Source organism: Octopus bimaculoides, chromosome 3 (genome assembly GCF_046866305.1).
Source record: "Octopus bimaculoides isolate indiv1 chromosome 3, ASM4686630v1, whole genome shotgun sequence".
Lineage (NCBI taxonomy): Eukaryota > Metazoa > Mollusca > Cephalopoda > Octopoda > Octopodidae > Octopus > Octopus bimaculoides.
In genome coordinates this window covers 70,082,980-70,108,209 of record NC_142930.1, presented here as the reverse complement: position 1 = coordinate 70,108,209, position 25,230 = coordinate 70,082,980, and positions in this window count along the sequence as shown.

Here is a 25,230-nt window from a genome sequence, read left to right as displayed (position 1 = left end):
GACAACCAGCATTGGTTGTCAAACGATGGTGGGGAGACAAATACATACATATATAAAGTGAGACAAATACAATACACAACTAGAGAGAAGAAGAAAATGCCAGGCCACAAGCATAGGCTAACTCACGCCCTTTGTGCCAATGCGAGTGGCCGCTCCTTGTCTATCATTCCGAAAACCCACAAGTGTTCAAGTCGCACAAAATCCTTAAGGAGAAGTTGCATATCATGTGGAGGGAAAGCGTTAAAGCTTGGGTCACCAGGCAATTCTTCTCCGAGTGCTCTTGTTTCATAATGCAATTTTTATTGTATTTTGAATGACGATAGATATAGAAACAATTGTAGACTTATATAATTGACAAAATGTAAATAAATTGATTATACTCTGTTCAGACTCTCCATTTTCTTTTATTTATGATATATATTGTTATGTATACCTGTAAGATAATGAAGGGTGAGAACTTACCCTATATTTTCCGAAGGTGACGAGATAAACGTTTGTCAACGACCGTTTGGCAAAACGACCGTTTTGGCAGAAATAACGTTGGTATGAATAACCAAATATATATACAGGAAGTTAGCATTGTACGAGACCGGTAATCTCGTTCACTTCCTGTTAACAAGCAAGGCAGGTAATCTCGTACTTCTTGTTAAAAAGGGGAGTGGGGAAGACAGCTGGAGCTTGGCGCGGATAGAACCAGAACGAGACGGAGCTGCATACGGGTCGGACCGTTCACCACCTACCTTGAAACCATTGAGACTGGACATAATTTCCATATATGAACATTTACTTCCCTGTTTGAACACTTTGTTGTTGCGATCAGAAATTTAACCCCTTTTTCTTACATTATTAATTTGTCTGATCGTAACAATATGTATATAATGTCGAACCATTGAAACAGAGGCAATATTTAATTTTCCCACATTTAGACGAAAACGTCAGACATTGCATTCTTGAAACGTTCTCATGATTTCATAATTTTTAAATAAGTAATTCGCTAACAAATGAAAATTATTAAATTTCATTTATGTTAGTACGCGTTGATTAAAAATGTTCATATGATTATTTGAGTGTTTGGGCTTTTGGCTTTGTATCTATAGTTGTCTTCGTGGTGTAATTATTTGTTATTATGAGTCTGTATGTAACAGACGCAGCTACCCTGTACGTTTATTCATAAGTCAGTACGTAAATGAATGTTTATACATGGTGGTCATCAACTCGTAGATGAGTATGACCACCACTAACAAATTATCTTATTTAGATGCTTAAAGGCAACGGCTGTCAGCAATACCCGTGCTGAAATTTAAAGACTTGTACAATACTGTTAAGACTTTCACCTACAAAGCCAAGTAATTCAGTAACAAGCAAGAGCCAGGTCTCCCGCTTTGCAATGAGACGCATCTTATTTCGTTCGAAATTTCCATCTGCCAAAAAATACAAAGACTAAGGGGTGGGGGTCTCTCATTCCCTGCTGTTGGGTGGCCGTTGACTCTATTGAATTTATCCGTCCTTTGACACGTTTTGTTTTTCACCCCGCAGAGTGTCCAGCGAAAACTGCCCTTCCTACGAAGCATGCTTAGTAGAATTGCCAGTTTAGTCACCTACGGCCCAATCATGCTACAGGCTACATACATACATACATACATACATACAGACATACATACATAGGATAACTATGGAGAACTTCTTCGAAACCTCCAGCTTCAATGTCCAGATTATAAATTCACATTTATACCAATAATAATTGGTGCACTTGGTTTTGTGAGTAAATGTCTAAGTGACTCATTGGATAAGCTAAAGTATTCAGAAAAGAAAACCCCACAACTCGCACATTACAAACGTATTTTGTAAGTGGAACAGTAAAAATACGCAACACTTTACTCAAGTTTAAAATGTAACATAGGCTTTGTTATCTACACTCCAACAAGGGAGCTTTGTATCTTCTTCAGAGGAAGAATTTAAATAATTAAAAACAGAAGAGAACATGCATGCGTGGGAGATAGACAAGCGTGCCTGCGTATATACAGACTGATAGGCAGATTATGAGAAGGTGCTGAAAACTCCCTGGCTTTGGGTAAAAGAAAATACAGGAGGATCAGTTATTTATGATTTTATTGAACATATTCCCCTCAGATTCACACACTTATTGCAGCGGTCCCTCAGTTTTTCTAAGCCCTGTAAAAGAACTTGGAAGGTTGGACCTCCAGCCAGGCCTTTCGCGACACCCTTAAGGCCAGGAACTTTTCAGCGCACCCTCGAATATACAGTAATAAACAAGTTGACTTCTGCAGGTTTAAAAAGAAAACATCAGTGTTACTTGAGTTGCGTGTTCCACGACTCACTTCAATTTTCCACAGAAATATGCCCTACATTGTGAACGGACGAAGTTACTCACATGGTTTCAGAATACGTTCTGCAGCACAGCTTTTTGGACTACTATCTTCTACTATAGCTCCAGGCCGACCAATGCCCGGTGAGTTAATTTGATTGGCAGCGATTAGAACCTAAAGGCAAAATTAATAGAGGTCACGAAAGTGACAGAAGGTACTGACTTGCACCGCTTTTGCTAAAGATAAGAGTTAAACTAACTCAAAGCCACAAAAGCACTGTCTTAAGTGACTGACAAAGGGAGGTAAGTCCCCAGCGTACATAGCCGGTTCGCTATTTCGGATTTTGATGTTGACCATCTTAATCCTTACCAGCAGACGTTTCCAAGCTAGCTTGGAAACGTGTGCTCTTATCTTTAGCAAAAGTGGTGTTAGTCAGTACTCTCTGTCACTTTTATGACCTCTATTAATTTTGTCTTTAGGTTCTAATTGCTAATAAGCCACTCTTTTTAACTTGTTGTTTACACTTTCACTGTTTTGCAAATCAGCACATGTCTTCAACGGTTTTTCTTATAAGACTAACTGAGGTAGTTGAGTTTAACCCTAGACGTTAAGAGCCGCTGATAAGGATTAAGATGGTCTACATGAAAATCCGAAATCGTGATCCGGCTATGTACGCTGGGGACTTACTGTCGTTGTCAGTGACTTAAGGCAGTTTTTGTGGCCTTGAGTTAGTTTAACTCTTATCTTTAGCAAAAGCGGTGTTAGTCAGTACCCTCTGTCACTTTTGTGAGCTCTATTAATTTTGTCTTTAGGTTCTAATTGCTAATAAGCGACTTTTTTAAAATTTGTTATATATATACAGGGTGAGCCAAAAGTAGGCGGACAGTAAAAAAACATTTATTTAGAGATCACGTATACATACAACTATATGTAATAAGACAATTATATTAATGAAAATTCCTATTCCAAATACTGTCCACCTACTTTTGGCTCACCCTGTATATATATATATATATATATATATATATATATATATATATATATATATATACATATATATGACAATTATTCGGTAGCCATGGTAAAACTCCGAGTTTCGGATGCCGGGTGCGGAAATCCACGCCGGAGTTTTATCATAGCTACCGAATAATTGTCACATATTTTTACAGATAAATTCCTCTATTTACATAACATCGAGGTCTCTTTCTTTCTTTCTTTCTTTTGTTGTCTTTTCTATCAATATATATATATATATATATATATATATATATATATATATATATATATATATATATATATATATGTGTGATAGGCGCAGACGTGGCTGCGTGGTAAGAAGTACAGTGGAGACGTATAAGGAAACCGAAGAAAAACAAACATAAAGGGTAGTTAGACCAGAACGGGGGGGGGGGATAGTGAACGCTGGGAGAAATATTTTCTTCGAAAAGAGAAAAGATAGAAGAGAGAGAGAGAGATAGAAGACGTCCAGTCCTTAGGACGTCGTGCAGGGAAAGAAAGATGGTCACGCGAGGAAAAGAGAGAGGGTTACGCGAGGGAAAGAAAGATGGTCGATGGTCATGTGTGAGCAACGAGAGAGAGAAAAAGAGAGAGATGTGCATGTATAAGTACATAGGTACATATGAGTATGTATTTACACATGCCTATATCTATCTATCTATCTATCTATCTATTTATCTATCTATCTATCTATCTATCTATCTCCTCCTCTCTCTCTCTCTCTCTCTCTCTCTCTCTTTCTCTCTCTCTCTCTCTCTCTCTATCTATCTCTATCTCTATCTATCTATCTATCTCTATGTACGTACGTATGTACGTATTTCATATATCATTTATCATTATATAGTCTACTAATAAGTATACCATTTTTTCGTATACGTATAACTACATTTATGCATATTTTGCACTTATGTTATATGTCTTAATATATTCATAAGGGAGTGTTCCAAAAACCAAAATCTACTTGTTTATGCGTGTTTCTACGTGTGTATGCGTGTATGCACGAGTTTATGTACTAGTGTGTGTTGGTTATAGTGTGAATGTGACAATACATAAAACAAAATATTTTGAAGAGTGTAGTGGTAGAAACACACATAGTATTAATAGTAATAGTAACATAGCAGCAGCAGTTGTAGTAGTAGAAGTAATATCAGCAGTCACTGTCGTGGTAGGAACAGCAGCAAAAGTAACGACAGTATTAGCTACAGACGAAAGCTAAGCTTTGGGGTGGGTGTTTTTTGTTCTTTTTTTTTCGTTTGCTTTTTGTAAACATTTTATCTTCACTACTGAAAAGTAGATACTGTAGTTAAATTACATGTATTTTCTTTTGTATTATCCCTTTAATGGCGTCCGCCGTTTTCAAAGCGATTGTGTATTATGTGTGAGAGTGAATGATAGGATGTTATGCGTGTTGCATTGTCTGTGCGTTACAGTGTGTTATATACAGATAGCCGTGACGGTAGTTTTCTCTGACCAGTTTGTCTCTACTTTTGTTGTCAGAGTCCCTCTGTTGGGCTGGGATTTGGGCTCTGCTTTACCATGGCACAGATCGACAATCGATTAAATTGATTAGAATTTTACTGGTACAGGTACAGCATCAATTTTCCGGAATGTTTGGTTCTAAAGCTTTCTGGATTACTGATTTTTCGGAATTAAAGAGTGATCACCTTGATCAACACACTTTAAATTAAAATATCAAATTAACTTAAATACTTCGGGTTGTTTTTTGTTTTTTGTATCTACTTTTCAAAATTCCTTATGTGAATTCGTGTGTTGAAGTTACTGAGTCACTGAGGAGATTGCAAAAAAGCAACGAAAGGGCTTTGACCAAAAAATAGGATATTTAATAAATGAGTGGAATTGAACTAGTGTGTGTGTTAATAAACTTAAATAGTTAAATGAAATATAAGTACATCTACATTAGTATAAATGATACAAGTTAATTAATATCTGTATAAGGTAAGCTAGTCTGGAGATCGCAGAAATTTGAGGTTCCTGCTCGTAAATTAATGCGGGTTAGAAGTTCCACATCATCAGTGTCTAGATAGTGGTGTGCCTATATTTTATTTTTATCGACCCCGAAAAGATGAAAGGCAAACCTAACTTCGGTGGTATTTGAACTCAGTATGTAAAAAGCAGGAAGAAATACTACAAGGGCTTTTTTGTCAGACGTCCTACTCTTTTTCTCTATATAGCGAAGGGAGAGACAGAGAAACAGAGAGGGATGACTAGTTTCAGCATTTTACACTTTGCCAAAAATCGGTCATTCATTTTCTGAACCACAGAGAGAATAGTAGCTTATAACTATTTATAGCATATACAAACACGACTTAAACTAATTTGGTCTGCCCTAATTTGCATAACAGTGCAGTCATTGTAACATGACGTAATTCATTTGCAATTAATTCATAGAAGCATTACACACAGTGTTAGAATAATTATATATGCAAGCTAACTTAAAGGTGTGTGATTTTAGTAAGCATATTTTTAGCGGAAGTTATATGTATATTTATCTCAACACCGTATGGTGCTTCTAGTAATTAACAGCATTAGTACCATCGTTTGCAGCACCACCATCTCCGTTTCCCTGTTGCTCTGTTCCTACCATTGCTAATATAAACTGAAGACAAGCCCTACTCCATCTTTAGTACGAACAGCATCTAGCAATAGAAGTGGTTGTAGTAAATTTAATTACAAAGTGAGAGGAGATGGGCAAGTTCCACTGTCAGACTGGTATGGTTGATGTTCTGTTAGATCTACCTGCATCTGATAGCAAGCCCACATAGAGAAATTTGATCAACCAGAACAAAACTGCTTTCGTTCACCGGACATGGATTTCGTCTCAAAGTTCTTTTTTTTTTTTTTTTCTTCGGGAAGAAATTCAGCAGATAGTCACGATTCTCCCAATGGCTCCCAGGGCGCCGGACCAGTGTACAGGTTGAGCCTCTCCTCATAGGATTTTTTAGTTATTACCCTCACTTTCTCCTCTTCTTATTCCTGATTGACACAGACATTTCGAACACTCTGCGCTTTTTCACTTCCAAACACAATCGAAAAGGAGGGTGTAGAGATTCTACACCTACCCTTTCGATTAACCAACACAATGTAACCCGACACCTTCCTACTGCACAACACAACCCCAAACCATCTGGTGTTTCATGTCAACTAATTGTGTGGAGTTCTGCCTGTTGTAATGTTCGTATTTGGAGGAGGTTTTGGTGATAATAGAAGGCTGAGAGATGTTATGGTGTTGTTAGTAGTTTGGAGAGGATTATAGTTGTTTGGTTCCAGATCAGCAGACCTATGATCAAAGGTATACAAACCGCGAGCAGTTTGTATTTTATTCGGGCATTGTGCATCTAGGACTAAATACATTTTTAAAGACAGCAGCGTGTTATTTGAAGGATATTTGGTTTGTATTTTTAGTAGGTTCAGAAACTCTATAGAGGCTCCTTCGTTGGCTCGAGGTGGTTGTAGTTGTCGCTATTGCTTAGCAGGTAGAACTGGGTTAAGGCTAACTGGTGCCCTGACATAACCCAGTAATGGCCCCCCTCTCGATCTTGCCATTCTTCTACTAACAAGACATCAAAACATTACTATATACAGATTCCTTAAGGGGGCGAGCTGACAGAATTGTTACCGCGTCTGACAAAATGCTTATGTTCTTATTTCAAATTCCGCCGAGGTCGACTTTGACCCTCATCCTTTCAGTATCAATAAATTAAGTACCAGTCAAGCACTGGGGACGATTTAATCGACTAGACCCCTCCCACAAAATTTCAGGTCATGTACCTATAGTAGAAAGGATTATATATTGTTGCCTTGTCAGTTATACAAGGCAGGATCGAGTGTTGCATGTGAAATAGATTAAAGATTCAGTTTTCTTCCAGACCAGACTCCCACAGCTGCAAGACTTGTCCAAAAAGAAACATGAGTGTAAAAGAATAAATAAAAATCCATTGTTTTACTTGCAATTTTACAAGACTTAACTATTTCAAAATGCTTCCCTCAATTCTTAATACACCGTTTCCAACGCTTTTTTCTCTTCCTTCTTTTTTACTTCCATTTCTGGAACGCATTATGGAATGTATTTTCAACAGTGTACTGCTCTCATTACATATTCTCTTTTCTATCATTTAAAATTGGAGATTTTCCAGAATTGATTTCAACTCCGGGGGCGAGGGAGGGTTAAAAGAAAAAAGACAGCCGCAAGAGCCAAAAATTACGGATAAGAAGTGATGCGTGAGATGTTGTCGATCCAAGTCAGACTCTTTATCAATCGTTTGATCATATGGAATAAACTCATGAAAGACACGCTCCCAATTAAAAAAAAACGAGCAGCATCGTCTTCCCAATTGAGCGGCTCTAACGGGGTTTTTCGGGGTGCGGGGTTCGGCGATGACAATTCCACTCACTGCGACAACAACCTTTTGTTTTGATATCATTGCCGTACACCCACGCTTCATCATATGTTATAACTTTTCAGACAGTTCTCATCGACATTCGAACGATGAACCACCTCCAAACTGACTGAGTCTGAGTGAGTCGACACGGTACACATTTTGTAGTAACACAATGCATCTTCAGTTTTCAGCGAAGGTAAAGAATACGCACGCCCGGTGTTTAGGGTTAGGGTTAGGGTTAGGGTTCAGGGTTAAGGTTTAGGTTTAGGGTTGGGGTTTAGGGTTAGTTTTAGGATTAGGGTTAGGGTTATGCCGAAAACGGATGGTGTGCATATTCTTTACCTCCGCCCAGTTTTCTTTTAAAACCATGTGACACGAAGTTTTACAGATGCCTACTTCTTCGGAAACTTCGCGGACAGTTTAGCAAGAATTTGCAAGGGATTTGTCTGTTGTCATGCACTCTGCTTTTGATATGTTGATAAAAAGTCCAGCCTCTGCAGCATGTTTAGCAAGATAGTCCTAACAAGATTCATTAATTGCAGAAATGTCATCAGCGTAGTTGAGATTGGAGAGGAAGTGTTCGCCGATTCAGAATCCAGACGAGCATTCATTTCAGTTATAGAAAGTATTGCGGCGATTACAATACAGAAGAGTATAGCTGAAAGTACATCTCCTTGCTTCACTCCTTTTAAAACATTAACAGGTCTGAAGGTGCCAATATCAGACTTCATAAACGTTTTCTTTAATTTGACTTCAAATTTTGGCCGAAGGCCAGCAAGTTCGGGGAAAAGGCGTAAGTCAATTACATTGACCCAGTGCTCAACTGGTATTAATTTTATCAATATCGAAAGGATGAAAGGCTAAGTCGACCGCGGAGGAATTTGAACTCAGAACGTTAAGATGGACGAAATGCTGCTAAGCCTTTGCCTGATGTGCTCACGATTCTGCCAGCTCGAACACTTTACTCTTCCAAATCCTTCATTGTTCAACTTCAAAAACATCACCAAATACACTAAATATACATTCATTCTAGTAAGTGCAAATCGATGGCCAACTGACCTGGTGTTATGTGGCTATTGAAGTTCAAGGTCATTTATAGGCAGTACTACAATCGCAGCAAAACCGATTGGCAGGGGCGTTGTTTTAGAAATACAGTTTTTTTGCATTTCTTTGTTTTTGTTTTTACAGTATATTAGATACTTCATGCTTTTGAAGTCTTATTTATTTAACACTAAATAGCAAAAATCAATGTAAAACAAATTATTTACAAATAACTTAAACAACAAGGAAAATGCACATTTTTCAACACTTAACTGATCTTTTTAAAATCGCTTTAATTTACCATTTGCACCATGGTAAATCTGGATTTGGAAAAAAATTGTGATGTCCCTTTCCGTTGATCCCTTAACCACATTTTTACTATGTTTCATCGTTAGTACCACCCTGGCTCCAGGCCATTCTTACTCGAGCAAATCTTATATTATAAAAGAGAAGCGAATTTCTGTCTGTCTGACCTGCACAACATCTATTAGAGGGGGGAGGGAGAAGGGAAGGAATCAAGTTATATGTCAGCGTATTTTTAGAAGGGAGGAAAAAAGTTGTTGAGAGAGAAACAGTGAGAGAGTGAGAGAGTGAGAAAGAGAGAGTGAGTGCGCGCGTGTGATAGCTAGTTAGCTAGCTAGGTAGCTAGATAGATAGATAGATAGATAGATAGATAGATAGATAGATAGATAGTGCTGCCACCATAATAACTAACAAGTTTTGATTTAAAACGCGGGAATTTTAAGCGCAAGTCTGTCAAAACAACACACTAAAAAAAGACTATATATATAGATACATAGTTATTCTTTTTTATTGTTTGTGTGTGTATATGTGTGTGTTTCTCTGTCTTTTAACTTATAGACAACGCGACACAGACTAAGAAAAGACTTTCACTTTGAATTATTTATGAAGGTACATGCATAATTAGCAACTGTTTTTACTGGCAGCGTAGCGACAGATAAAGACCTAGTCTGTTATCAACGACGTTCGGCTATGACCGTCCTGTCTTTTTCTATGTGAAGAACTTTCTAATGTATTTTCCCGTTTTTTTTTTCAAAGTCAATAAGTACCATATGAAGGTGATCTGGTTACTATTTCTAGCACATCAAGCAATCATACACGGGCTCCTTTTCCATTCGGTTTAATAGTGGTGGATTTATATTTCAAATTTAAGGCTAGTGTATCAACAATTTGCCATTTGACGCAACTCTATGACTATATTAACACCAGATCTAATGTACCAGGGGAATATCTTTAAAATTATTCGTTTCATTTGGTTAAATCATGCTTTATTCAATAATCTGTCAAAAAAAACCCTTTATTTTTAAATCGTTACATGACATGGTACTTTCTTATTATCGACAGCCAATTTTCTATTTACTAACGGATTAGTAAAAAGAAAAAGCCCCAAACACCCCATTACACTCGTGAGACGACTGTAACAGTTGATCAGTAAATCTCATGTCGAGAAAGATCCAGGAATTGAGTCTTTGCTTCATTCTGTTTTTTTTTTTTTTAACATTTTTACCCTCCAATTCCATGCCCTTTTCCGGTAAATTTTTCTGGTAATTTTCTCCATGAGATAGTGATAGCTATTCCGAAAGTCCGCCAATGAACACCTTGTCTCATTAGTGTAATACTTTATTTTCTAATCTTTTAACAAATAAAAAAAAATTAGCTGTCAATAATGGAAAGTATCTAGAACACTTTTCCTATTTGACAATGAACGATACGCTTAATCAATTAGAATCAACATGTATTAAATATATATTGGTTTCGAGCTCTGGCAATTTCGTGTGGAAGGGAAGGATAGGTCAATTAGATCGACTACAGTACTCAACTGGTGCATATTTTGTCAACCCCGAAAGGATGAAACACAAAGTCGACCTCAGCAGAAAGACGGACGAAATGCCGCTAAGCATTTGTTCGGTGAGCTAACGATTCTGCCAGCTCACCGCCTTTACATTAAATATATATTGGTTTCAAATTTTGGCATAAGGCCAGCAGTTTTGGGGGTGGGTAGGTCGATTAGATCGATCAAAGTACTCAACAGGTACATATGTTATCGACTCCGAAAGGATGCAATGCAAAGTCAACCTTAGCGGAATTTGAACTCAGAACGTGAAGACGGTCGAAATGCCGCTACGAATTTTTCCTGGTGTGCTAACGAATCTGCCGGCTTGCTGTCTTTATATTAAACTAGCAGAAATACCCGACTTTGCCCGGGTTAAAGAGAATAATGAAATCTAAAAACGCTGTCTAGACTACGCAACCCTCAACTGTTAGTAGCTACGATACCATATTTCTACATTAATAACTCTCCAATCCATGCCAGCATGGAACATAGACATTAAGTGGAATGCCAGTCTCTCATCTGGGAAGGCCTTGAAATCAATGTTACCAACTGGGGATTATGTGCGTCGCAGTGATAATAAAAAGACTCAAAGGAGGTCTGCAACGAAATAATTTTACTCAACACTTTGCAAGTGAATCAGTGGAGGCAAAGATGCGTCTCATTTACTTGACAATTTATGCACCACATTGCAGAAATCACAATGTAAGTATATCTGAAAGGGTAGTCTTACACTTGTACCGTTGAATTACAAATAATGCTCATCTGTTATGTTCGGGTTAAAATTTCATCAACATCAAAAATATATGAATTTTCATGGGAGTTATGGCCGTTATGCATAGAATATAATTTCCAAATTTCATAAACATCCATTCAGTACTTTTGACGTAGTTTTGGATAAGAAAACAAATTACTAATGTGTGTGTTTGTGTGCATGTGTATGTGTGTGATGGGTGTATATATGTATAGATATCTGTATGCATGTATATATGTGCACATATTACATGTACATCTATATATATATATACATCTACACATATGTATACATATACATGTATGCATATAGATCTATATCTATATATATATCTATACATATACGTGTACATATACATCTATATGTATACATATACATCTCTCTCTCTCTCTCTCTCTCTCTCTCTCTCTCTTTCTCTCTCTTTCTCTCTCTCTGAAAGTATCTGTCATTACAGTATCGAAATGTGATTGTTTCAGTCAGTGGAATAAAGTGTACATATACATCTATATGTATACATATACACATCACGATAATCAGTCATCTACCGTAGCCTAGTCGTTACTACTCCCCAATGTAGGATTCCTCACCATACAGGTGACAGGTACAGCTTTAAGATGCATTATGGATCTATGGCAATTGGAAGGGCATGACTCAATAGAAACAACAATGTGTGACGTTTGGAGTAAAGGGAAATGAAAGTGTCGCCTCTGGAGTTTGCAAATGACCACTCTACCGATAGGTAACTGGGCAGAAAATATTTACAATCAATAAATGTCTTAGAACAACCAGTCTCTCATCTGGGAAGGCCTTGAAATCAATGTTACCAACTGGGGACTATATGTGTCGCAGTGGTAATAAAAAGACTCAAAGGAGGTCTGCAACGAAATAATTTTACTCATCACTTTGCAAGTGAATCAGTGGAGGCAAAGATGAGTCTCATTTACTTGACAATTTATGCACCACATTGCAGAAATCACAATGTAAGTATATCTGAAATGATAGTCTTACACTGTTGTACCGTTGAATTACAAATAATGCTCATCTGTTATGTTCGGATGACCCTATAGCTACCAATGGTACAACTGTATTCGTCTTTGCTTAGGAAAAATGACTAAATTGTGGGTGTGAAGTGCCCATGAAGGGGTCTTTGTAACTTCTAAGAAGAAAAAATTTTAGAAATATTACTTTATTTGTGTGTAATCTGTATGGTTAAAATTTCATCAACATCAAAAATATATGAATTTTCATGGGGGTTATGGCCGTTATGCATAGAATACAATTTCCAAATTTCTTAAAGATCCATTCAATACTTTTGACGTAGTTTTGGATAAGAAAACAAATGACTAATGTGTGTGTTTGTGTGCATATATATATGTGTGTGTATGGGTGTATATATGTATAGATATCTGTATGCATTTATATATGTGTACATATTAGATATACACCTATATATATACATCTACACATATGTATACATATACATGTATGCATATAGATCTATATCTATATATATATCTATACATATACGTGTACATATACATGTATATGTATACATATACATCTTTCTCTTTCTCTCTCTCTTTCTCTCTCACTTTCTCTCTCCCCCTCTCTCTCTCTGTATATATATATATATATATATATATATATATATATATATATATATATATGTATATATATATATACACACACCATTAAAGTGAAAGTATCTGTCATTACAGTATCGAAATGTGATTGTTTCAGTTAGTGGAATAGTTTCATTTTTAAAGTGAAAGTATTTGACATGAGTGTTTTTGTTTCACTTTTGACACGTAATACTTAAATAGTGGAGGAGATATGATGTTGCTGTGGGCTCGAACTATGCAAGAAGTTAAAAAAAATTTTGACTAAAACACAACCGGAACCCTACGTAAGACATGTGTAAAATTTGAATGAAATTGGTTGTGTAGTTCTCGAGTTTTAGGGAAACACACAGACAGACAGACAGACAGACAGACAGACAGACAGACAGACAGACACACATTCTCATTTTTATATATATAGATATACATAAAGCGCCTGATATCAAAGGCCAAATATGACCTGGTCAAGTAGATACTTTCTATACTACTCTCCATCTAAATTCATTGCAAAGAAGTTAAGTGATAAGTGAACCACATACCTCTTTGTAAGAAACAGATATGCAAATGATCAAACTGTTTTTTTTTTAATGTAAACAAGAGGCAGATGTGTTGATGTGATATGGGAAGGAGGGAGTGAGTGTGAGAGAGAGAGACAGTGAGGGGGAGAGACAGTGAGAGAGAGAGAGAGAGAGAGAGAGAGAGAGAGAGTAAGGTTTAGGTTAATCACAGGGACTATTGTTTATATTTCCTGAGCAACATATCCATCCATCGCAAGTCAACCTACTTTATTGACTATCCTTTTTCACCAAAAGGCTCTCAAGTACATTTCTCTCATTAGATTCCTGTTGAGTATTTTACAGCAGCTGTCTCACTTCTATTTAACATACAAAGGCAGCGAGTTGACAGAGTCTTTAGCACAGAGGACAATATGCTTTCTTCGAGTTCTTTACATTCTGAGTTCAAATTCAGCTGAGATCAACTTCGCTTTTCAAGCACCACTGAGAAGGCAATTTGGTGGTTTGCATATCGACGTATGATAACCAACATAGCTACATGTGAGCAATACAATAATCCCACACAATTAATAAGCTGCAGAGAAAAAAAATCCGACGGAAAGCTGTGGTAGTGTTCCTGTGAATTCACTTAGACTATACGAACCAGTTCCTTTTTTGAGAAGAGCCATTTGACTCTAGTAATTATAATTCAACTGATGTGCATGTGGTTGGTAAAAGATTGTGGCTGCTTCTGGTTTATATCACGATTTACCTCAATTTTTTTGCACGACAATTTACTTTCAATTTTTACTTCGAGAAACTTCATGTTAACCAAAACAAGTGTATTCGGAACGCCATTCGCAAAAGTTATCAGGTTACTGCTATGAGTGAAGCCCAATTGAAACATGTAATTATCACGTGCATGTTCTGTTTATCTACCTGTTTATCTATCTGTTTATCAACTTGCAGGAGATCACGCCACAAAGTCTGAACATCATCTCAAATGTTCTTGAAATTTGCGCACTTTTCTCTTGTGATAAACATCCCCCGCGAAGATATAAGGGCAGCAGTTGAGAGCAGCCAGGGAACACATAACCCACTCCCCGTTACAGGCCAGCAAACTGAAGCAGAGCTTTCTCAAGATTCGGCGGACTCACAACTTTTTGTCTTTTGCTCCAAGATAACTAATGGCCGAGTAAACACAGTTAAAGATACGTTATTTCACTTCTCGCCACAAACAAGCCAAAAATGTGAGAAGATATCGGATAAACTCGAACCCCATGAGTCAGAGTAGCTATTCCAGTGCATCCCCCTCGCCATCATTCGGAGCAACGCCTTTTTCCATTTTGTCTGCTAGCACCATGCGGTGGCCTGGATTGCAGGAAATTGTACGTTCCACTCCTTAATGCAAAGTTACCCCATATAAACAACTTTGAACTATCATCTGAGTGACAGGATTCAATCTATAAATTCACATCTCGATTTCCATTTAAGGCCAACTTGTTCCTGACTTTTCAATAAGCCTTTCATTAATGCTTGTAAAATTTAGGCACTATTAAAGTTGATCCCTATATCCCACGTCTCTTTATCAGTATCTAAAATTCTTTACACACACATTCGTCGGCTGTCCTTCATAGGTCGACGTTGACTGTTCTGTTCAAGAACAATTCGTCTTGGACGGTAAGGCAGTTGGCGTCGCCACCCCCTCCACCAGACTGCAAGTGGTGTACAAGAATGCACCGAGCATAGTCGACGATGAGGCTACTCCGTAATAGTAGCTTACTTGCTAGTTAACGCCCACACTGTCTCCCTGGCAAAGGGGTTGCTAGCATTTGTCCAAAGTGCTATCCCAGTCTACAGACGGAAGGGACAACTTATTCCCCTTTTTTCGACCTGCCACTAATGTGCGTACCGGACCTGTCCGCTTTTTCGTTTCCAGCCTAATCTATCATAATCTATCATAATCTTACATCAAAGACTACAACGACCATAAAGATCAACCAAGGTAACTCTGCAATATAAGTGCCTGTTGTTGAGCACTGGGTTCATCGTAATCGACTTACTTTAGCCTCTAAAATTGCTAGACTTGAGCCAAACTTTGAACCCATTACACACACATAAATGGATCTATGTCGCTCGGCTTCGATTATGAGTTTTCAAATTAACGACACTTAACTTATAAGCAGCCGTAATTTTTCGGGCGGAACAGTGTAACAAAGAGTGTGGCCAGGGTGTATTATTTATTATTATTATTATTATTATTATTATTATTATTATTATTATTATTATTATTATTCAGTAGTTTTATTTTTATAACGTGCTTTCACTTCACTACCGAGCGCAGCTCTGTGCGCCTTGGGTATGTGCTGTGGTTTGCTGTGGTGCTCTTATGTTTACTGTATTGAAAGTGTTTTGCGTAGAATGTGTGCAGTACCCAGTAGTGCAATTTTCTGTATGTTATATATATTTGTAAGTCCTGCTATTTTTGTTATGTATTTGTCTGAATATTTTTTTATTATACCTAAGGCACCTACTATGATAGGAATTGTTTCTGTTTTTAGATTCCACATTCGAGTTATCTCTATTTCCAGGTCTTTGTATTTTGAAAGTTTTTCCATTTCTTTTAGAGAAACGTTGTCATCTGCTGGTATTGATACATCAATTAGAAAACATTTTTTTTCTTCATGATCTTTGACAACTATATCTGGTCTATTTGCCTTAATTTCTCTATCTGTGTGTATTGGCATATCCCAGAGTATGGTTGCTTTCTCGTTTTCTGTGACCTTTTCTGGCGTGTGTTTATACCATCTTTTTTCTGTTGTTATTCCATAATGTTGGCATAGCTTCCAGTGTATATAGGTCCCAGCTCTGTCGTGTCTGTGAATATATTCCTTCTTAGCCAGGACTGGGCAGCCAGAGATAATATGATTTATTGTTTCTTGTCGATCTCCACATATTCTACAGTTACTTGTTATATTTCTTTTCATTATGTGTTTTTGGTAATTTCTGGTGGGGAGGCTTTGGTCTTGTGCAGCAATTAAAAATCCTTCAGTCTCTGCTTTGAGTCCTGAGCTTCTCAGCCATTGCTGGGATTTTTCTCTGTCTATTTCTTTCGCATTTAGTTTAGCCCAGTATTTACCATGTAGGGGCTTTTCTTGCCATCGTTTTATCATGGTCCGTTGCTGTTCTAGTTTTAGTTTGGATTTCATTTGTTTTATAGCTTTTGTTGTTTCTTCTTCTTCTTCTTCTTCGTATTTGTTAGGTAGATTATTATTATTATTATTATTATTATTATTATTATTATTATTATTATTATTATTATTATTATTATTTTGCTATAGATAGAATCCATTCAACGAGCTGCTACATAATTTCGTACCCCGGCAACACACACACACACGTCAGATAGCTTCATACATACATAAAAGCGCTTTCACACACATATGCACAAACACAAAATATATACCCACACACACAATTTATCAACAACCCCATATATATACACCAACTGATAACAGGGACACGCACACTCGCTCACATACATACTGACACAAACACAGACAATATTCGCGCATAAACACATAATACACACGCAAACAATGTCATACACACACCTTATGCACACACGCATACACACACACTTATACTCGACTGCCTTTTACACACATCCACCTAAAAACAACACAAGAACATACACGCACACACGATACTTGCACAAAGTATACGCACACACATTAGCTGCTACACACATGCGTTTGCACATACATCTGATAACCTCCTAAACACATACGTTAGAGACAGGCTCACACTTCCACATATATACATACGTCGACACACACGCACACATAAATATACAGAGCACACACACGCACATCACTCCACACACGCGCATATACTTGTTTACTCACATACATACACACATGTACGCTCCAATACATACACATACACACTTTCACATAATCATCATAGTCACACATATGCTTGCTCACATACGCATACACAAGCACATGTTATCCTCATATACACACACATGCTTACGTACGCACACTTTGGCAAGGTTGCTGTTGTCCCCCTTGCTACCCTCGTTTCCGACCGATTCCTTTCTTCCGGTCAACTCAATGTATGCAAACGTTAATTCAGACATGTTTTTTTTTCTCTCTCTCTCCAGCTGTTTCTGTAGAAGAGCATAGGCTCGAAATGTCAAAGACTTCTTCCATTTTTCCTGAGCGTCAGACTAATACACCTTTGTTTGTTATTCCCCCCACTTGTCTCAGTCCTTTATTTTTTGTTTTTAACTTCACGTGACCGATCATCCGACAGTTATGATCACAACTCTCTGAAGAACGGTCTCGTGAAACTCGGAGTTACAGCTTGTGAAGAATTTCTCAGCTTTATAATAAAATAGTATATAACTCTGCCTTTGGTACTCGAGTGCTATTTTTTCATCTTGTTTTGTATCTAGTCTTACTTGTGCGCGCACGTATTATATACGAAGGAGTACTGGAAAGTTCCTGGCTTTAAGAGTGTCGCGAAAGGCGTGGTTGGAGGCTCAACCTTCCAAGTTCTTTTACGAGGCTTAAAAACACTGAAGGACCGCTGCAATAAGTGTGTGAATCTGAGAGGGGAATGTGTTGAATAAAATCATAACCAACTGATCTTCTTGTGTTTTCTTTTACCCAAAGCCAGGAACTTTTCAGCAACCTTCGTATGTATGTATGCATGCATGTATGTATGTATGTATGCATGCATGTATGTATGTATGTATGTATGTATGTATGTATGTATGTATGTATGTATGTGTGAGCATGCGACCCATATTGGCACTGGATATCATGCTCTGGATCATGTCAATAAGGCGGCGAGGATCTGTGAGGTGTTGTGCAAGCCCTATTGCGCAGAGAATTTCAAGTTGCACAATCGACAGTGGGGCGACTTTCAGATGCCCGGTCGAGTAGGAGGGCACTGCGGTAACTGTGGAAGCCGCGGGCGCGAACCTAGGTGAAGACGACCTTGGTGCAATAACCTAATACACAGGTATTGCTGACGACATTTTGTAAGGGAAATGGTCAGTGATGGGCTTCTTCGGTCACGGGCGGACAGCCGTTATCATATATATATATATATATGATAATAGCTGTCTGCTCGTGACATATATATATATATATATATATATATGGGATCCGGACAAAAGCCCCCTAGGACAAAAGGCTCTCGGAGGAGCCCCACAGTTATAGTTTTCGGTTATTCTTCAAATGTTTTTATTTTCTAAAACTCTTTTTACTTGTTTAGTCAAATGTATCGACCCCAGAATCTTTTTTTTAGATGATTTTCAACCAGTACATGAAGTTAAGCCGACAAGGTCTCTCCACATACTACAAATAAAAGCCAAATCTTAAAAAAAAAATTTTATAATTTCACGTAAACAAAAACGGAAATTGCGGTTGTAGAAAAAACTTTCATTTTCCAAACTTCCAATTCTTAAGCAAACAAAATATATTCAATCGACAATAAATAAGTAGAATAGAATAACAGAAAACAAGATTCTTTACTACTCGATGTACATATTGTCTGAATTCTAACAAAACGGAAAGCATTTACTTCAAGAAATGTATAGAAACATAAAAACGATAAGAAGTACCTTTGAATGACTAGCCTTCGGCACCATAATCCTATTAGAACTTGAACGGCCGGAGAAAGTTCAAAAGCTCAGCTCATTCTCATTAATCTGTAAGTGCTGAGAGAAGAAAACAAAAGACTTTAAATTTAAATTTTAAAATGCTAATTTTTCTGCGACTAAAAATTCTTCAAAGCGGTGCCCCAGCATGGCCAGTCTAATGACTGAAACAAGTAAAAGGTGAAAAAAAACCCAAAAAAAACGAAAAATATAACCAAGGCTTTTGTCTGTGAGGCGTTTGTCCTACATTCACACACACACACACACACACACACACACACACACACATATATATATATACATCTGTGAGAGTTAGAAGTTGGGAAACCAACCAAGGGATAGTGCCTATCCAATATACTGCTGGTAGTGTACCCAAATGCTGGTTATTGCGTGGCAATCTCGCACTTGAGTGTCATATATGGGCGGGGTAAAAAGTGGTTTACCATTAATTTATACGGCAAATAAGAAAATGGAGAGGATACAAAACGACATACAACATCCGGTAGACATTGCAGAGTGTGTATTTATTCCAAAGCATTAGAAAGTATTAGAAGAAAGATATGTTAACATACTGACGCTCAGTGAAGAAACATCCTGTTGTATTGTAAGTGAAGTAGTTTATTTACTAGAAACGATTGACTGGAATTAACAGTGTAACTACACCCATGTTTGATATGTTATTGCATGTGTGTGTATAATCGTACGTCTGAACATACGCGCGCAAGTGTACGATCTGTAATAGAAGTTAAATTGGTGTCAGATAGAATTTCAAGTAATTTATATTAACTCTTCTGAAAAATAGCTCTCACTGAGATTAGCAATAAGCCCTACCAAAATGATATACACTGCCTTCATCAGTTTTCGTATGTTGAAAGCAAAGACAATATTTCTTCTCTATGTCACAGAAGTTTTCTTCTGTGTTGCACGTGGTGGTATCAATCATTCGCTTGATGCAGTTGTTTGAAAACAGTTTTCTCTTTAGATCAGCAGTCTTCAAACTGACAAGTACCCGACTATATATATATATATATATATATATATATATATATATATATATATATATATATATATATATATTCATGCGTGTGTGCGCGCGCGTACGTGTAAATATATACGCTGGCATGTGTATATATATATATATAGTTGAAATTTACAGAAAAACAAAAGACGAAGACAGGTGTATAAACAACAAGTAGGAGTATTAGTTTGATGCTCGGGAAAGTGAGAAAGTCTTTTACGTTTCGAGCCTACGCTCTTCAACAGAAAGGAACACGATGAAATAAACAGAGAGAGAATAAAAAAGAACTTGTGGATTTAAATAGAGGCAGAAACATTTGGGGATGAGGTGGTGGTGAAGGCAGCGATTGAGAAAGGAAGCGTGGCTAGAGAACGGTGTTTTTTTAAAAATTAGTAAGGAAAGATTAATTGAAGGTTGAAAGCAGCGGAAAGAAAGTGTGGAAAGGTGTTTCTTTAGGCGGTGGTGAAGGTGGTGGAGGAAAGAGTTGTAATTGAGCATGCTTGAAGAAGGAGAAAAAAAGGAGAGAGAAAGGCAAAGTAATGACGTATGGAGTACAGAAGCTAAAAAAATTCAAAAGGCGTGAGGAGAAGAAAAAAAGATAGAAAAAAAAAGAATAGAAAAAAGAAGAAAAGGAGAGAAAAGAAGAGAAGACGAAAAGGAAAGGAAAAGGAGAGAGAGAGGGGGCAAAGTAGCAACGTACGGAGTAAGAAAAAACAATAAGTTCAAAAAAGTTCAAAAGGGTTCAAACGTCGTGGTGTATTGGAACGATTTTTCATCAACGGAAGAGACCAGTGAGATCCATAATTATATCCAGTGGTAATATATCCAATGGTAATATATATACATTCAGCGATAAAAATAAAAGATCCCAAACAAGTCGAAATAAATTAATCTGGTCTATCAAAGACAAAGACTATACTATCAACTGGAAATTAATTAGTACTGCAAAACCATACAGACCTAGCATTAATAAATGTGACTTAAGTTTAGAGGAATTTTACCAAATTCTTACATCTTCGTAGCGCAGTCTTTCCTGTTGTATTTGATGGGATAAAAATTAGCCCTTTCTCATCTTGTATGAGGAATACTGAATGTCTGTCTTCATGCACTACTTGCCTGATAAGAAACTCAAACACTCCCATGTCCCTGGCGATGGACCTGATTGACTTGGATGGATCTTTGTCAATCATAGTTATAAATTACTACTACTCGTATCCTTCTATTCTAATTTCCACCCCTAAAGTTTATATTACTTATCTCTTTTGGTTTTTTCATTATATTCCCCTTTAATTTGATAATCCAAATAAGTATTGGCCACCCCGATCATTCTTTCTACCATTTATCACCCCTTTCCCATCAGGCATTCCTTTACTACTAACCCTACAACCTACACTTTTGTGTAGATAAAGCTAGATATATGGTTCCAGTACAATGAGAGACTACTAGATTGTCTGACATGAATTGAACTAGAATTCAGTTGTCAACTCCCAATGGAGCTAATTCTAAATGGTTGAAGATTACATTCTAGACAGGAACAAGCTTTGAGATGCTTGCACAAGAGAAAATTCACCTTTTCTCAGTATACATGAGTAATAAACAGACTGTTTTGAAATAACGGGCTATAAGTGATTATCCAATCAAAAATTGAATTGAAGATAGTTCGCGTCTAAATTACTCAAAAATGAAAATAACATTGATATCTAATTTTAACAGATATGTTTACCAAAATTACATCAACATATCATCAACCACGGCCTCCAGATTACTTCGAATCTCTTGCAATTCTTCTGGACTGTCTCCTTGTTTAAGTTGGTGAATGCTGCCATAATCCTTGCCTTCAGTTTATCTTTGGTGTTACAAGGAGTTTTGTTGGTCTCTCGCTCAACTGCACCTCACACATGATAATCAAGTGGGTTACAGTCTGGAGAGTTAGGTGACCAGATGTTAGGGGTAGTGTAGTAGCAGAAATTGTCTGATAGCCATGATTGGGTTGTCCTGCTTGTGTGGCATGGTGCAGAGTCCTGTTGCCAGACACAGGGTCTTCCAGCAGCCACCCTCTTGACCCAGGACAGTACTACCCCCTCCAGGCACTTGATGTAGGCCTACGTGTTGAGTCTGAGGTAATGTGGGAAGATGAATGAAGGCATTACGTCGCCATCACTAGTGATCACTCCAAACACCTTGATGTTGACTGGATGTTTGATTTTTATCACTCTCGATACATGTTTGGGGACACGACAAGCCAACATTTGTTCTGTGTGTTCACCATATGATCCTGGCAGAATTCTTTCTCCTCTGAGAAAATTCAAAGTATGTTCGGTTGGAAGGGATGCTTGAGTTTGTTGAAAAGCTTCGTAGCGCAGTCTTTCCTGTTGTATTTGATGGGATAAAAATTAGCCCTTTCTCATCTTGTATGAGGAATACCGAATGTCTGTCTTCATGCACTACTTGCTTGATAAGAAACTCAAACACTCCCATGTTCCTGGCGATGGACCTGATTGACTTGGAGGGATCGTTGTCAATCATGGTTTGGATCTCACCAACAAATTCAGGAGTTCTTTTCTTATCAGAATGATCAGAGAGAGTTTTTTGAGTTGTTGTACCTTCGTAATCACCATTAGACTCATCCAACTCTTTCTGAACCCTCTGCGCTGTCTTTAGATCGACACCCAAACACTCTGAAATGTTCGTATTGGAGATTCTGGCGCGAATGCGAAGCAGTATGGTATGTCGTTTCCAAATTTCGGGCTGCGTGAATTGCGTCATGGTACTGTTTCTCTTACAAACGATGTCCAACTGACTCCACTATACTGTATAGTCGACAAAATCAAAAACAAATGATGCGCATGCACGAAATTAAAAATATAAAATGGCAACAATTTACCCATTACCCCCTGTATCTATGTATGTATGTATGTACGTATTATTAAGATGCAGTTGAATTAGGTACTTAAACTGAGTTATAAATTACTACTACTCGTATCCTTATATTCTAATTTCCACCCCTAAAGTTTATATTACTTATCTCTTTTGGTTTTTTCATTATATTCCCCTTTAATTTGATAATCCAAATAAGTATTGGCCACCCCGATCATTCTTTCTACCATTTATCACCCCTTTCCCATCAGGCATTCCTTTACTACTAACCCTACAACCTACACTTTTGTGTAAAGCTAGATATATGGTTCCAGTACAATGAAAGACTACTAGATTGTCTGACATGAATTGAACTAGAATTCAGTTGTCAACTCCCAATGGAGTTAATTCTAAATGGTTGAAGACTACATTCTACATAAAGTCTTCTAAATATAAGTAACTAGATCACCACTCTTTTTATCCTGACCTCTACTAGTTCTTCTGCTAGTCACTAAATTATAGTAGGCTTAACGTGGTATGCATTGTTTTCTAAATTCATTCTGTCACAGATATAACAAAAGAAGCAATGTGAATATTTTTAGTTCCATTATTAATGTAAATATGTTTTTAAAATGGTTATATCCTTATGTGTGAAGTCTACGTGGTCATCTGATGAGAACGGTTTCTTTCAAATACACATACGTACATTTTCTTCTCACGCCTTTTGAATTTTTGTGGAATTAAATAGAGGCAGAAACCTTTGAGGATGAGGTGGTGGTGAAGGCAGCGATTGAGAAAGGAAGCGTGGCTAGAGAACGGTGTTTTTTTGAAAATTAGTAAGGAAAGATTAATTGAAGGTTGAAAGCAGCGGAAAGAAAGTGTGGAAAGGTGTTTCTTTAGGCGGTGGTGAAGGTGGAGGAGGAAAGAGTTGCAATTGAGCATACTTGAAGAAGGAGAAAAAATATATGTGTGTATATATATATATATATAATTGCAGCGTAGAAGATGTTTGTAAGCCATTTAAGAACACACAAAACCGTTAGATTCGCGTCAGCATTTGAATTTAATTTATGTCAAACTTTCGTCGCTTTGAAACCGCGATTTTTTCACTGACAAAACTTCGTGCTGCATATATATATATATATATATATATATATATATACATATATATATATATATATATATATATATATATATATATATATATATATATATATATATATATATATATATATATATACAGTGGGGGGAAATAAATATTCGTACATGTCAAAATTCTTTATTTAATTTCTAATGAACATAATTGGAATATACCAATACTATATTTGCATACACATGCATAAACTAAGAATATGCAAAAGAAATAAATTATAGTAACTAATGAATCTATATACAATTATAAATATTTAGGGGTGAAACAACGTACTTAATTTATCGACACTCACATTTCTTAGCCTTCCCTTCATTCTCACTTTCCCTCCTCTTTTACCTCACTCTGTCCCTTTTCTTTTTTCTTTCTTTCTTGTCCCTCCCTGATTCTTCTATCCCTCTGCCTCTAACTCTCTCTTCTTCCATGTGACCGATGTTCCGTCAAGCCCGACCTTTCTTTCTTGGTTCGACTACCATCCGTGTAACATCTATATTCCTTCCCATGACTTTAATCTCTTATGTCCATGCCGTAAGGCATCACTTCCGCACACGCCAGCTTAATTTATTTCGTCCTTAGTTGAAAGACACCTATTGTTAATGTCCTGTTGTTTGTATTTGTATTTATGTAACATTTCTCCGGTTTTTTCGTCCTTGTTTTCGTATACATTCGCTTGCTTTCTTCCAAGGAATGTAGTGCTATTAGCTTAGATTTTCTTGGGGCCGGCCAGATCGGAGCAGTCTCGAGTGTAACCGGCTGAAACTGCTGAGAAAATCTGGAACTTAAGATAGAAAACTCCGAATGACCCGTCCTTGTTTTTTCCTGTCCTTTTTTGTATCGTGTAACTAAATAGCTTGCTTACCAACCACATGGTTCTGGTTTCAGTCCCACTGCGTAGCACCTTGGGCAAGTGTCTTCTACTATAACCTCGGGCCGACCAAAGCCTTGTGGGTGGATTTGGTAGACGGAAACTGAATAGAAGCCCGTCGTGTATATATATATATATATATATATATATATATATATATATA